At 43.6% G+C, this 13,314-nt stretch overlaps 1 non-coding gene across 1 annotated transcript; it reads left to right on the top strand.

The window, feature by feature from the left end:
* Positions 1–11,137: 11,137 nt before the first annotated feature.
* On the top strand, positions 11,138–11,279 carry LOC138234135 (U4 spliceosomal RNA). The gene has a single exon (XR_011187831.1). It is a non-coding gene; the product is annotated as a U4 spliceosomal RNA (small nuclear RNA).
* The last annotated feature ends 2,035 nt before the right edge of the window (positions 11,280–13,314 follow it).

The following is a 13,314-nucleotide window of genomic DNA, read 5'->3' as shown; positions in this document are numbered from 1 at the left end:
GTGTAAGTCCTCTCTAAAGTCTCGGAGAGGCATTTAGATCTGGAGGTAACAGACGCCCTTGGCTGAATGAGTGCAGTAATGCACAGGTTTTTCCAAGTGAAAACATCCCCCTACTGAATGAGCTGTTACCTCACACACGACAAAAGTAAATCTTAAAGAGACCGAACATGTGCGCTAACTGATGGTTTGAGAAAGTGGTGGAAGGGTCCGTTTAAATATCGGAAAAGTGTAAGTTGACGGAAAAGAAGGAGAAAAATATGGAAAAAGCTGAGTTTGTCAGAGGGAATTTGGGGGCGAAGACGCCTGTAAAGAAAGCATATATGAGTATTGATTGGCAAAAGCACAAGCATGTAGCTCCCACCCTGGTGCACGGCCGGCACCAGTGGTGGCAGATACATGAGAAAAAAAAAAAAGAAATTGGGATGTGACTTAAAAGTGTGTTTACGGGGAAAACAAAAACCCGGAAGAAAAGATATTTTAATCGCTACGAAAGAGTATAGAAAAAAAGCTAAAAGAGGCAGTACAGGAGAATGAGAAACTAAAGAAGGAATTAACTCCTGGTCACGCTGCACTGGTTAATGTGCTGCAGCCAGCGACTAAGTTATATCCTGCTCTCCCACAGGGGAACAAACAGGCAGGAAACGAAAATAATTGGGATCAATTCCCTCAGTGGCCATATGGAGAAGGGGGGTCTGATTGGGATAACACTTGGTATGAGTGTGATAAAGACGGATCAGGGTCTCCCCTGTTAGAGGGAGGGCGCCCGCAGATCTGTACTCTCACTCGAAGTGGGAAAGGACTTGATGTAGCAGGGGCTGGCGCCGTTGATGACAGTGCCACTCTAACACTGTCTCGCACCCCGTCGAGGGGGTCTGCAATCGCACCTACCTTCCCTGATTTCCCCCATACGATCAAATCCAAAACCGTAAGATATTGACCGGTGGGCTAAAGTACCGCACCCGAAATTAGAAATGCAGCGAACCTGGAGTGCGCTTCAGGAATTAAAAGGATTCATGTAGAAGTAAAACAAGAATACAGCACATTGTATTACGAAGAGAAAAATATATTCTCGATGTGTATGTGTGTTTTATGAATTTGTGTGCCGGCATGTATGTGTGTAACTGTGAGTTTTGGTATACTAAATGACGGTGTGAGTGTGTTTAGCCAGCGGGACTGGCTAGAGACGTAACTAAAGAGACTTGACGAAAATCAACTTAAGGAGATTGGAAAATATAAGAGCGTCTGAAACGTATAAGTACAGTGCAGGTGGACGTAAAAGTAGTTAAACAGTTTTTGTATTATTATAAATTATTATAAATTGTAATTTATACAATTAGTTGCAATAATGGAAACAATTTGGTTTTATTCGAATGTCTCGAAACCAGACATGCTGAAACGGTGTAGGTTTAGAATCGAGACTGGGGAGAATAACGTCTTGTGAGAAAATCTGTTTACCTAACGATTAGATCCTGTAAATCCCTTGTAGCCTCCCTAAGTCTGTCCCAGTCCAGTGGATAAAAATGTACTGTTAATGGAGTGTTGGTTTCTCTGTTAGGGGATACTGGAGCACTACTGTCCTGCTTGTTTCACTCCTCTGTTCAACAGTGTACTATAGAGCAATGTATATGGGAAGATGGCAGGAGGCCACAGGAGTATTGGGACAGCAAGTTTTACTTGCCGAGTACCAGATTTTAATGGGTGGTTTTATTCCAGATCTATTGGGTTGGAATATTATGCATTACAAAGAATGACTATGCAGAACAGGGTATCACGTGGCTTCAACTGGCTGTGATCACTCAGTATGTTGATGGTATTCTGAGTGCTTCCCCTGACGAGGAAACCCACAAGTCTGAGTTGCTTCAGCTTTAGAGTGTCTAATAGAAGCAGTTATGATAAGGCCCTTTTGTGTCTAGCATTGTGAAATTTTAACAGGGCCTGGGTGCAATGTTTTTTACAGGGTGAGCACAACTCTTAACAGATCTGCTTAAGGGGGGAGTGCAGTACAAGGACAAGATTGCCTTGGTTCCCGCAGCAAAAGCCGCCTTTAATAATTTGAATCAAGTTCTCTTACAGGTGCTGAGACTGGGGTTTCCTCAGATGGATCAACCATTCCTTTGTATTATTGCAAGTTGCTGACAGAGGCCACACAAGGAGCCCGCGAGCAGGTCCTGGAGGCGTGGGGACCACCACCTGAAGGAGGGCACGACCTCATCCCAGGAGAGTGGGTGTGGATCAGGAAATTTCCTTCACAGGTTCTCCAGCCCAGGTGGGACGGACCCTACCAGATCCTGTTGACAACCGAGTCTGCGGTTCGAGTGGAAGGAAAAGATCGCTGGATCCACGCGCCACACTGCCGACGAGCCTCATCCCCATTTACAGACTCAGAATGAAATCATTTCTGTTTATAACAATAATTGTTGCTGTAGGACTATGTTCCGCAGGAATTAATGATCATCTCTCCCACAAAGGAGAACATGGAATTAATTCCTTTTTAGGCCTCTCCTATCCTAGCTAAGAAAACCAACCAAAGTGCCTGCTGGGTGTGTGCCGCATTACCCAAATATGTACAGGGAGGACTTCCTATGGGAGCCATTCCTTGGCGTCGCGAGGAAGTCATAGGCATGATCATTTGGAGGGATAATTTAGGAAATTTTAATATGACAAACTATGGGGGTTGCCATAACACGACTTTAACCTGCACAACATTACAATATCTACAGGAGCGAGGCTTAGAGCCCACGAGTTTCACAGGCTCTTACGCTCCTAAATATAACAGAAGCCATACACCACCATACCTGACTCTAAATAAGGAACGTGAGGGAAACATATGTTTTCAGCACACTAATGGTCTGCACTTGGTTGGATGGAGTCGTTGCAACCTTACCATCGCTGCAAATATATCCACCTCTACCTTCCAAATTCCAGGATGGGATCGGCACACCCCACAATTCGGTATAAGTTTCTTATTTTCAGAGGCATGGGGAGCGCCAAACGGAACATATTTCATTTGTGGAAAACGAGCCTACCCATGGTTGCCAGCCCAGTGGTCTGGCTCATGTTATTTAGGATATGTGGTTCCTCATATCTGTGTTCAAATCCACAGCCCCTTCGGACCTAACCACAGACCACAAAGAAAATTGGCTGATTGGGAATATTATTTAGGTATAATATTTCCACAAGCCGGCATGAACTTTCTGAGTCGAGAGTTAATTCAAATGGCCTCGACTTTAGAAGAATTAGCAAATTCTACCTCATCTAGTCTGAAGGCTGTTAATGATGAAATGGTAGCCCTCAGAACAGTGGCCATGCAGAACCGACTAGCTTTAGATTATGTACTGGCGGCCCAAGGAGGAACTTGTGCAGTAATTGGCACTGAATGCTGCACATATATTCCTGAAAATTCTGAGCACATCTCAGATCTGGCCCAACACATTTACAATGAGGGACAGAAATTTCAGTATGGGTAAAGTCTGTGTTTGGGGCCTGGGGTGGAACCTTTTTATAGTGTTTATCCGTAGGAGTAGTATTGTTTATATGTATAATTGTAATCATCACATTCACAAAAAAATGTATCACATCTTGCTATAACCGTGGAACGTACAATGACATGGCAATACATACCTGTTCGCCAAGAAAGGAAAGATCTGCCCTGACATTGTATTTATAAAAATAGGCTACACTGACATATGCCATATTTTATAAGGGGGGAATGAAGAAAGATGTGAAGACGGGGGTTTGAATTTAATCCTTTCTGTAGGGGGTTTAGACTTCTAAGTCACAAGCTGGGGTTTATGGCAGGAAAGGGGGTTAACTGATAAGGATTGCAGATGCAAGCTAGGAACCCCCCTGGGTGTAATGTTAAACTGACCATTTGCCCAGAACATCGTAAACTGGCCAAATACCATGAACCCCCCTCTTTACCATCAGACCGAGTGACGTCAGAAACGGAGAAGAAAACACTATATAACCCAAAAGTTTGTAACAGTACGTGGAACAATACTTCGGTTTTGTTGTTTCTTGCGGGAAACAAGACTTCGGCTTTATTGTTCCTTGCATGCAATAAACTCATCTGTTTTACTTCATCTCGGGATCAAGAACCTTATTTCTTCTGTTACAACAAATTTGGCGTAGTCGGCGGATGCTCCAGAAGGCGCAGAACTTCCCATCGGCAGGAGAGACGGTCAGCGCGCACATAACTAAGAGGTAAGGACTCCTCTTTTATTTAAAAGTCCCGACTCTCTCTGACCGATTGGGAAATCTCTGCTCCCTGCGAGAATCGCCCGAGATGACGGAGTAAACGTGAGTTTCTGAATTCCTCTGGCCCGGGGAAGGCACCGGTGTATGTAATGGGTTGGTTGCTGTAAGCCCAGAATTTGGTCTGGCAGGGGTTCCGCGGTATTGTGTACAGGCGTTCGAAGCTGGTGTATGCCTTAATTGCGCGTGGAGTTTTTAACGGGTTTTGGACCCTTACCGTGAAGTTCAGGACTGGTGTGGGTCTTAATTGCACCCAGAGTTCTGAAGGTCAGAACTGGTTTGGGTCTTAATTGCACCCGGAGTTCTGAGGCTCAGAATCGGTGTGGGCCTTAATTGCGCCCGGGGTTCTAGAGCAAGTGGTGCATTAAATGCACGTAGTTCAGGACTGGTGTGGGTCTTAATTGCACCCGGAGTTCTGAAGGTCAGAACTGGTTTGGGTCTTAATTGCACCCGGAGTTCTGTGGCTCGGGATCGGTGTGGGCCTTAATTGCGCCCGGGGTTCTGGAGCTGAGTGGTGCATTAAATGCACGTATAATCCAGGATTGGTGTGGGCTTTAATTACGCCCGGGGTCCTGAGATTAGCTACGCCTTGATCGTGCACAGATTGGAGTGGCGTGGTTTCTGGCGTGGCGTGGTTTTTTTTTTTGTTTTAAAGGAAACAGGAGTAGAAGAGATATATGTATGTATGTTTTTGGTGTTTTCCTTGTTTGTGAAATACATATACACACGCACGACACTAACATAAACACACCTCATAATAAAGAGCAAAGCATTAAGTAGCAGGATTTAAAGGACGTTGAGACCCGAGAATCGCCCTGATTGAGCTCAGTGCGTAAGTCCACCCCGGGGCAAAAGCAGCGATGCTGGCGTTCTGGGGATGGTGAATTACTGATCAAGAAAGGGGGTTTTCGAGGTCTCGTTTCTTACCTGTGAACAGTGCGGTGTAAGTCCTCTCTAAAGTCTCGGAGAGGCATTTAGATCTGGAGGTAACAGACGCCCTTGGCTGAATGAGTGCAGTAATGCACAGGTTTTTCCAAGTGAAAACATCCCCCTACTGAATGAGCTGTTACCTCACACACGACAAAAGTAAATCTTAAAGAGACCGAACATGTGCGCTAACTGATGGTTTGAGAAAGTGGTGGAAGGGTCCGTTTAAATATCGGAAAAGTGTAAGTTGACGGAAAAGAAGGAGAAAAATATGGAAAAAGCTGAGTTTGTCAGAGGGAATTTGGGGGCGAAGACGCCTGTAAAGAAAGCATATATGAGTATTGATTGGCAAAAGCACAAGCATGTAGCTCCCACCCTGGTGCACGGCCGGCACCAGTGGTGGCAGATACATGAGAAAAAAAAAAAAGAAATTGGGATGTGACTTAAAAGTGTGTTTACGGGGAAAACAAAAACCCGGAAGAAAAGATATTTTAATCGCTACGAAAGAGTATAGAAAAAAAGCTAAAAGAGGCAGTACAGGAGAATGAGAAACTAAAGAAGGAATTAACTCCTGGTCACGCTGCACTGGTTAATGTGCTGCAGCCAGCGACTAAGTTATATCCTGCTCTCCCACAGGGGAACAAACAGGCAGGAAACGAAAATAATTGGGATCAATTCCCTCAGTGGCCATATGGAGAAGGGGGGTCTGATTGGGATAACACTTGGTATGAGTGTGATAAAGACGGATCAGGGTCTCCCCTGTTAGAGGGAGGGCGCCCGCAGATCTGTACTCTCACTCGAAGTGGGAAAGGACTTGATGTAGCAGGGGCTGGCGCCGTTGATGACAGTGCCACTCTAACACTGTCTCGCACCCCGTCGAGGGGGTCTGCAATCGCACCTACCTTCCCTGATTTCCCCCATACGATCAAATCCAAAACCGTAAGATATTGACCGGTGGGCTAAAGTACCGCACCCGAAATTAGAAATGCAGCGAACCTGGAGTGCGCTTCAGGAATTAAAAGGATTCATGTAGAAGTAAAACAAGAATACAGCACATTGTATTACGAAGAGAAAAATATATTCTCGATGTGTATGTGTGTTTTATGAATTTGTGTGCCGGCATGTATGTGTGTAACTGTGAGTTTTGGTATACTAAATGACGGTGTGAGTGTGTTTAGCCAGCGGGACTGGCTAGAGACGTAACTAAAGAGACTTGACGAAAATCAACTTAAGGAGATTGGAAAATATAAGAGCGTCTGAAACGTATAAGTACAGTGCAGGTGGACGTAAAAGTAGTTAAACAGTTTTTGTATTATTATAAATTATTATAAATTGTAATTTATACAATTAGTTGCAATAATGGAAACAATTTGGTTTTATTCGAATGTCTCGAAACCAGACATGCTGAAACGGTGTAGGTTTAGAATCGAGACTGGGGAGAATAACGTCTTGTGAGAAAATCTGTTTACCTAACGATTAGATCCTGTAAATCCCTTGTAGCCTCCCTAAGTCTGTCCCAGTCCAGTGGATAAAAATGTACTGTTAATGGAGTGTTGGTTTCTCTGTTAGGGGATACTGGAGCACTACTGTCCTGCTTGTTTCACTCCTCTGTTCAACAGTGTACTATAGAGCAATGTATATGGGAAGATGGCAGGAGGCCACAGGAGTATTGGGACAGCAAGTTTTACTTGCCGAGTACCAGATTTTAATGGGTGGTTTTATTCCAGATCTATTGGGTTGGAATATTATGCATTACAAAGAATGACTATGCAGAACAGGGTATCACGTGGCTTCAACTGGCTGTGATCACTCAGTATGTTGATGGTATTCTGAGTGCTTCCCCTGACGAGGAAACCCACAAGTCTGAGTTGCTTCAGCTTTAGAGTGTCTAATAGAAGCAGTTATGATAAGGCCCTTTTGTGTCTAGCATTGTGAAATTTTAACAGGGCCTGGGTGCAATGTTTTTTACAGGGTGAGCACAACTCTTAACAGATCTGCTTAAGGGGGGAGTGCAGTACAAGGACAAGATTGCCTTGGTTCCCGCAGCAAAAGCCGCCTTTAATAATTTGAATCAAGTTCTCTTACAGGTGCTGAGACTGGGGTTTCCTCAGATGGATCAACCATTCCTTTGTATTATTGCAAGTTGCTGACAGAGGCCACACAAGGAGCCCGCGAGCAGGTCCTGGAGGCGTGGGGACCACCACCTGAAGGAGGGCACGACCTCATCCCAGGAGAGTGGGTGTGGATCAGGAAATTTCCTTCACAGGTTCTCCAGCCCAGGTGGGACGGACCCTACCAGATCCTGTTGACAACCGAGTCTGCGGTTCGAGTGGAAGGAAAAGATCGCTGGATCCACGCGCCACACTGCCGACGAGCCTCATCCCCATTTACAGACTCAGAATGAAATCATTTCTGTTTATAACAATAATTGTTGCTGTAGGACTATGTTCCGCAGGAATTAATGATCATCTCTCCCACAAAGGAGAACATGGAATTAATTCCTTTTTAGGCCTCTCCTATCCTAGCTAAGAAAACCAACCAAAGTGCCTGCTGGGTGTGTGCCGCATTACCCAAATATGTACAGGGAGGACTTCCTATGGGAGCCATTCCTTGGCGTCGCGAGGAAGTCATAGGCATGATCATTTGGAGGGATAATTTAGGAAATTTTAATATGACAAACTATGGGGGTTGCCATAACACGACTTTAACCTGCACAACATTACAATATCTACAGGAGCGAGGCTTAGAGCCCACGAGTTTCACAGGCTCTTACGCTCCTAAATATAACAGAAGCCATACACCACCATACCTGACTCTAAATAAGGAACGTGAGGGAAACATATGTTTTCAGCACACTAATGGTCTGCACTTGGTTGGATGGAGTCGTTGCAACCTTACCATCGCTGCAAATATATCCACCTCTACCTTCCAAATTCCAGGATGGGATCGGCACACCCCACAATTCGGTATAAGTTTCTTATTTTCAGAGGCATGGGGAGCGCCAAACGGAACATATTTCATTTGTGGAAAACGAGCCTACCCATGGTTGCCAGCCCAGTGGTCTGGCTCATGTTATTTAGGATATGTGGTTCCTCATATCTGTGTTCAAATCCACAGCCCCTTCGGACCTAACCACAGACCACAAAGAAAATTGGCTGATTGGGAATATTATTTAGGTATAATATTTCCACAAGCCGGCATGAACTTTCTGAGTCGAGAGTTAATTCAAATGGCCTCGACTTTAGAAGAATTAGCAAATTCTACCTCATCTAGTCTGAAGGCTGTTAATGATGAAATGGTAGCCCTCAGAACAGTGGCCATGCAGAACCGACTAGCTTTAGATTATGTACTGGCGGCCCAAGGAGGAACTTGTGCAGTAATTGGCACTGAATGCTGCACATATATTCCTGAAAATTCTGAGCACATCTCAGATCTGGCCCAACACATTTACAATGAGGGACAGAAATTTCAGTATGGGTAAAGTCTGTGTTTGGGGCCTGGGGTGGAACCTTTTTATAGTGTTTATCCGTAGGAGTAGTATTGTTTATATGTATAATTGTAATCATCACATTCACAAAAAAATGTATCACATCTTGCTATAACCGTGGAACGTACAATGACATGGCAATACATACCTGTTCGCCAAGAAAGGAAAGATCTGCCCTGACATTGTATTTATAAAAATAGGCTACACTGACGTATGCCATATTTTATAAGGGGGGAATGAAGAAAGATGTGAAGACGGGGGTTTGAATTTAATCCTTTCTGTAGGGGGTTTAGACTTCTAAGTCACAAGCTGGGGTTTATGGCAGGAAAGGGGGTTAACTGATAAGGATTGCAGATGCAAGCTAGGAACCCCCCTGGGTGTAATGTTAAACTGACCATTTGCCCAGAACATCGTAAACTGGCCAAATACCATGAACCCCCCTCTTTACCATCAGACCGAGTGACGTCAGAAACGGAGAAGAAAACACTATATAACCCAAAAGTTTGTAACAGTACGTGGAACAATACTTCGGTTTTGTTGTTTCTTGCGGGAAACAAGACTTTGGCTTTATTGTTCCTTGCATGCAATAAACTCATCTGTTTTACTTCATCTCGGGATCAAGAACCTTATTTCTTCTGTTACAACAACCAGAACTATAACAGTCCTTAACACTTAACTACACCATTCCAAACTAACACTAAAGAAACATATAACCAAACATAATCATTAACTGAGCAGTCACTGGGAGCAAATCTCCTTCCCATCCACAAAGGCCCTCGCTCCCACAAAGTAGGCTCTCCTCCCCTCTCTTCTGGCAGCTTCAACCTGGGGCCACAGCTGGTTCCTGGTACTCCTGTCCGCGGCAGACAGGTCCTCTGCAAACCTCAGTTTGTTCCCATTCAAATACTCATTCTCCCTCGCCACTCGCCACAGCATGTCCCTCGCCGTCCTCTTGGTGAACTGTATTATAATCGATCTGGGGCGCACTTGCCCAGACATGTTCGCTCTCCCGAGCCTGTGAACAAAGTCAATGGCCGATATTACGTCCTCCTGGTCCGGCAGGGTCCTTTTACAGATACCCTTCACTGTTGCAACAAGGTCCTTATCACGTTCCTCTTTAACTCCAAATAATTTTAAATTCCATCATCGACGGTATCTATCTACATCGTTCACTTTCAATTCAAGTTCTTTAATATGCTTTTCTTGTTTGGTATTTACTTGTTTAAGAACTTTTACTTCACTCTTTAAGTCTTCAACCTCTTTAAACACACAGTCCATGGACTTTTTAAGACTTTCGATTGCGACTGTATTAGATCAAATCATTTCCTTCAGCTCACCCATGCTCTGTGCCATCATGTTGAAGATGTTGGTCTGGAGCTCCTCCAGCGTCAGGTCGCCCCTTCCTCTCTTGGCTGCCGGGGTTTTCACAGGTGTGCTGGGCAGGGACTCCGGCTCTTCCTCTGGCAGCTGAGTCTCACTTGGGCTGCGAACGCTCGCGTACGAGCGCATCTCCAGCACTCTTTCCACGTCCCCTCCAGCTGCTTCACTTTTCCCTTTAGTTGCCATCAATTTTCTTGTAGTGCTATACATATACGATTGAGGTTTCTTAGACTTCTCCTTCGAAGACCCAGCACTCTCTTTTCTTTTCCCAGTGTTACTCATATCGAAATTCTTAAACCTAAAAAAAAACGTTTTTTTTTCTTTCAATTATAACTGAAGTTTAAACAAGTAGTGTTAAGTCCTTATTTTTCTGTAGTCAAAAAAAGCAAAAATTAACATTCAGGTCATGAAAAACTCAAAAAAAATCCTCAACCACTAAACTTTACCTCCCACCTGAGCGCCATCTTGAACGCCCCTACCACCAGAGAATGCTCACGATTTCGGAAGCTGTCTCCGGGACGTGCTGATTCCACACATCCTGAATAAATCATGATATTGTTAGTTGCTGTAGCTAGACGTTCAAATGAGTTTCATGGCCAGATGGACTGTTTCCTCCAGCGGTATAGTATTGCAGTGAGACAGCACGATGCCTGCAAGACTATGTCACGCTAAACGCCACAGATTGTGTTTGTCCGTTCATGTCAGTCATCCTGCAGCCACGGGAAGTGGGACACAAACATGCCGCAATGCTTTCAAGACGTTAGGATTTGTTTGTGCAACATCCGAGAAGAGTACTTGTGGCTTGAATGTGAACTGTACGTGCCCGCCCCCTTTCCTCTGTAGTGCATGAGTTCCTCCCGGCATGCCCTTCGTCATTGTTCTGTCATCTTGTATTTAAAGGGTTGTATTTCTGCTGCTGAAAAGAATCAACGGGTTTCTTTGTTCCCAACGGAGCCCTTGTCTGTCATGAAATTCTTCAAAACCTCAAGCTAGAAGAAGACGACAAATATGAAGCGTTACAGCAACGACATGCCATGAGACGATTGATAACGATTTCCATAGGATCCCCGCGGTTGCCTGGCAACCGTCGGCTTTGCGCAGTGGCAGTATCGTAGCCTGTGAGGTTTAGCCGAGGCGGGATTATTGCTAGTTGAAAACTTTTCCCAATACCCCGCTTCCGCCGGTTTGCAATACAATCGGCAAAAGCAATTTTTGACAGTCTCGTTAGAGACTGAGCAAGGTGTTTAAAGACAGATTTGGTCATGGTGACATCATGGTAGAAAGAAGCGAGCTTGTTCCCAGTGGGCATTGATTCGTCGAATATACGTATATTTACGGTGAAATTACGGCTATACGTATATATACGTCGCCTCGAAGTATAATCAACGTCGAATTGCAACCGTAAAATTGACGACATTAACAAACGCATATATAACGTCGAAAACACATCTAACACAGTGCCTGAGGCTTTTTACTGTATGTATCGTGTGTGCCGCAACTAGGAGTATACGGCACTCTGCACAGTGTACGAAGTAAATTATTTTCGCAGCAATTAATTTACACGTGTATAATAAATATAGTAAATATAATAAATTAATTACTGCGAAAATAATTTACTTCGTACACTGTGCAGAGTGCCGTATACTCCTAGTTGCGGCACACAATCAATGCCCACAGCTTGGCATACAAGGGTTTTGCTGAGGGGGTCTTGCCACCTGCCTGAAAAAAAACAGTAAAATGTTTGAGTGCCTATAGAGTTTCTATTTTTATTTTCTTGACAAAAGTCCCCCATCAGTGCGCGGTGCCCGAGGAAAAATCTGTAGGGGGGCGTCTGAAATTCTGAGGGGGGAGTGATATTTCAGTTGAAACGGAGCTGTACGGTGCAGCTACCCAAATGAAATCTCGCAGCTATGCCATTGATTAGTGCTTCATGATAGAAGATAACGACTAGCAATCTGGTATTTGCGATGAAGTTTAGTTTCACATTTTTCGTCACTCTCAAGGTTTGTATTGCCTGGAGCGAAAAGTACCATAAGCGTTCATTTTTGCAGCTACATGGACGTTCTGAATCGTTAAGAAAAAAATGTTGTAAAACCAACAGAAAGCACAGACTGCTATAACTAGTCCTAGTTATAAAACGATTTTAAGTATAATGATAAACTACTGCAAGGAATCGGTCCACCTGAGCAAACAGGATCGTAATGTTGACACTCAATAATATGTGCAGTTCCTGGACGGATAGCCCTCCTGCCTATCAAACAGACTGAGTGACTGTTCGTGTCATTTAGTGTTGTCTGACCATTGACAAAGTACAACTATTTTTTTAGGGTGCAAATTAAGTTAGGTAAAACTTTTTGCCCAAAACTGAAGGGGCGACATTCCCCCCTCCCCCCGTGATGCCAGGCCTGTCCCCATCCTATTCCATAATGTCATTATATATAATACCATACAACAGTGACCGATCCTTACTTATTGCATGCGTTAAAATTGCACATCAGCTCATAGCAGCGATGTATTATCAATGTTAAATTTCAACCATAATATCGACAACATTAATAAACGCATACGTTGAGAAAATATCGAACCCAGCATATTTTCCGGTTATATACCACAATGCATTGCTAGTATTCGTTGGTCACCATTTTGGACACGTTTTTCAAACGTAAAAGTATATCCGAAAATATCTCAGCAATCCTCTTTTGACGAGTAAGTATGAACAATAATATACTATCTGAATACATACAGATCTTTCTTAATATTATTTTGATTAAAATAGTATGTGAATAAGCAAAAAAATGGCACATAAAATAGTGTGAATGGGGAAGATGACACAAAATCGTTTTGCCGTTTCTCTTATTCTTATTCTATGTTGTACTTTCAAACTTTGGGTACTCTTTAATTAGGACAGACTTTATTGCTCAACTGCTATGATGCAAGCCAAATTTTATACATTTATTTCAGCTTTGAGCTTAGTAAACCGTTCATTTTTTAGATTATACTAAAGAAGATATTAATCATCATTTATTTGGGAAGTAATATTATATAATTTTCTCCTAGCTGCGGTGCTGAAGTCCCACCCTACATCAACAGAAAAAGAAATAAAGGAGCACGCAATGTGTTACTTGAAGAATGCATATGCAAGGCAGGGGGCCAGGAGATCTGGACTCTGAAAATAATAGGTTTTTGGTTCTAACTGTTAGGACAATTAGACAGGGTTTGCAAATAGTGGACAAAAATCGTCTTAACTTCCATTGTAATATTTTATA

The sequence above is a fragment of the Lepisosteus oculatus genome, unplaced genomic scaffold (genome assembly GCF_040954835.1).
Source record: "Lepisosteus oculatus isolate fLepOcu1 unplaced genomic scaffold, fLepOcu1.hap2 HAP2_SCAFFOLD_74, whole genome shotgun sequence".
NCBI classification, from domain to species: Eukaryota; Metazoa; Chordata; class Actinopteri; order Semionotiformes; family Lepisosteidae; genus Lepisosteus; species Lepisosteus oculatus.
Note: the sequence above shows the minus strand (reverse complement) of the source record. Positions and strands in the feature narration are given on the sequence as shown.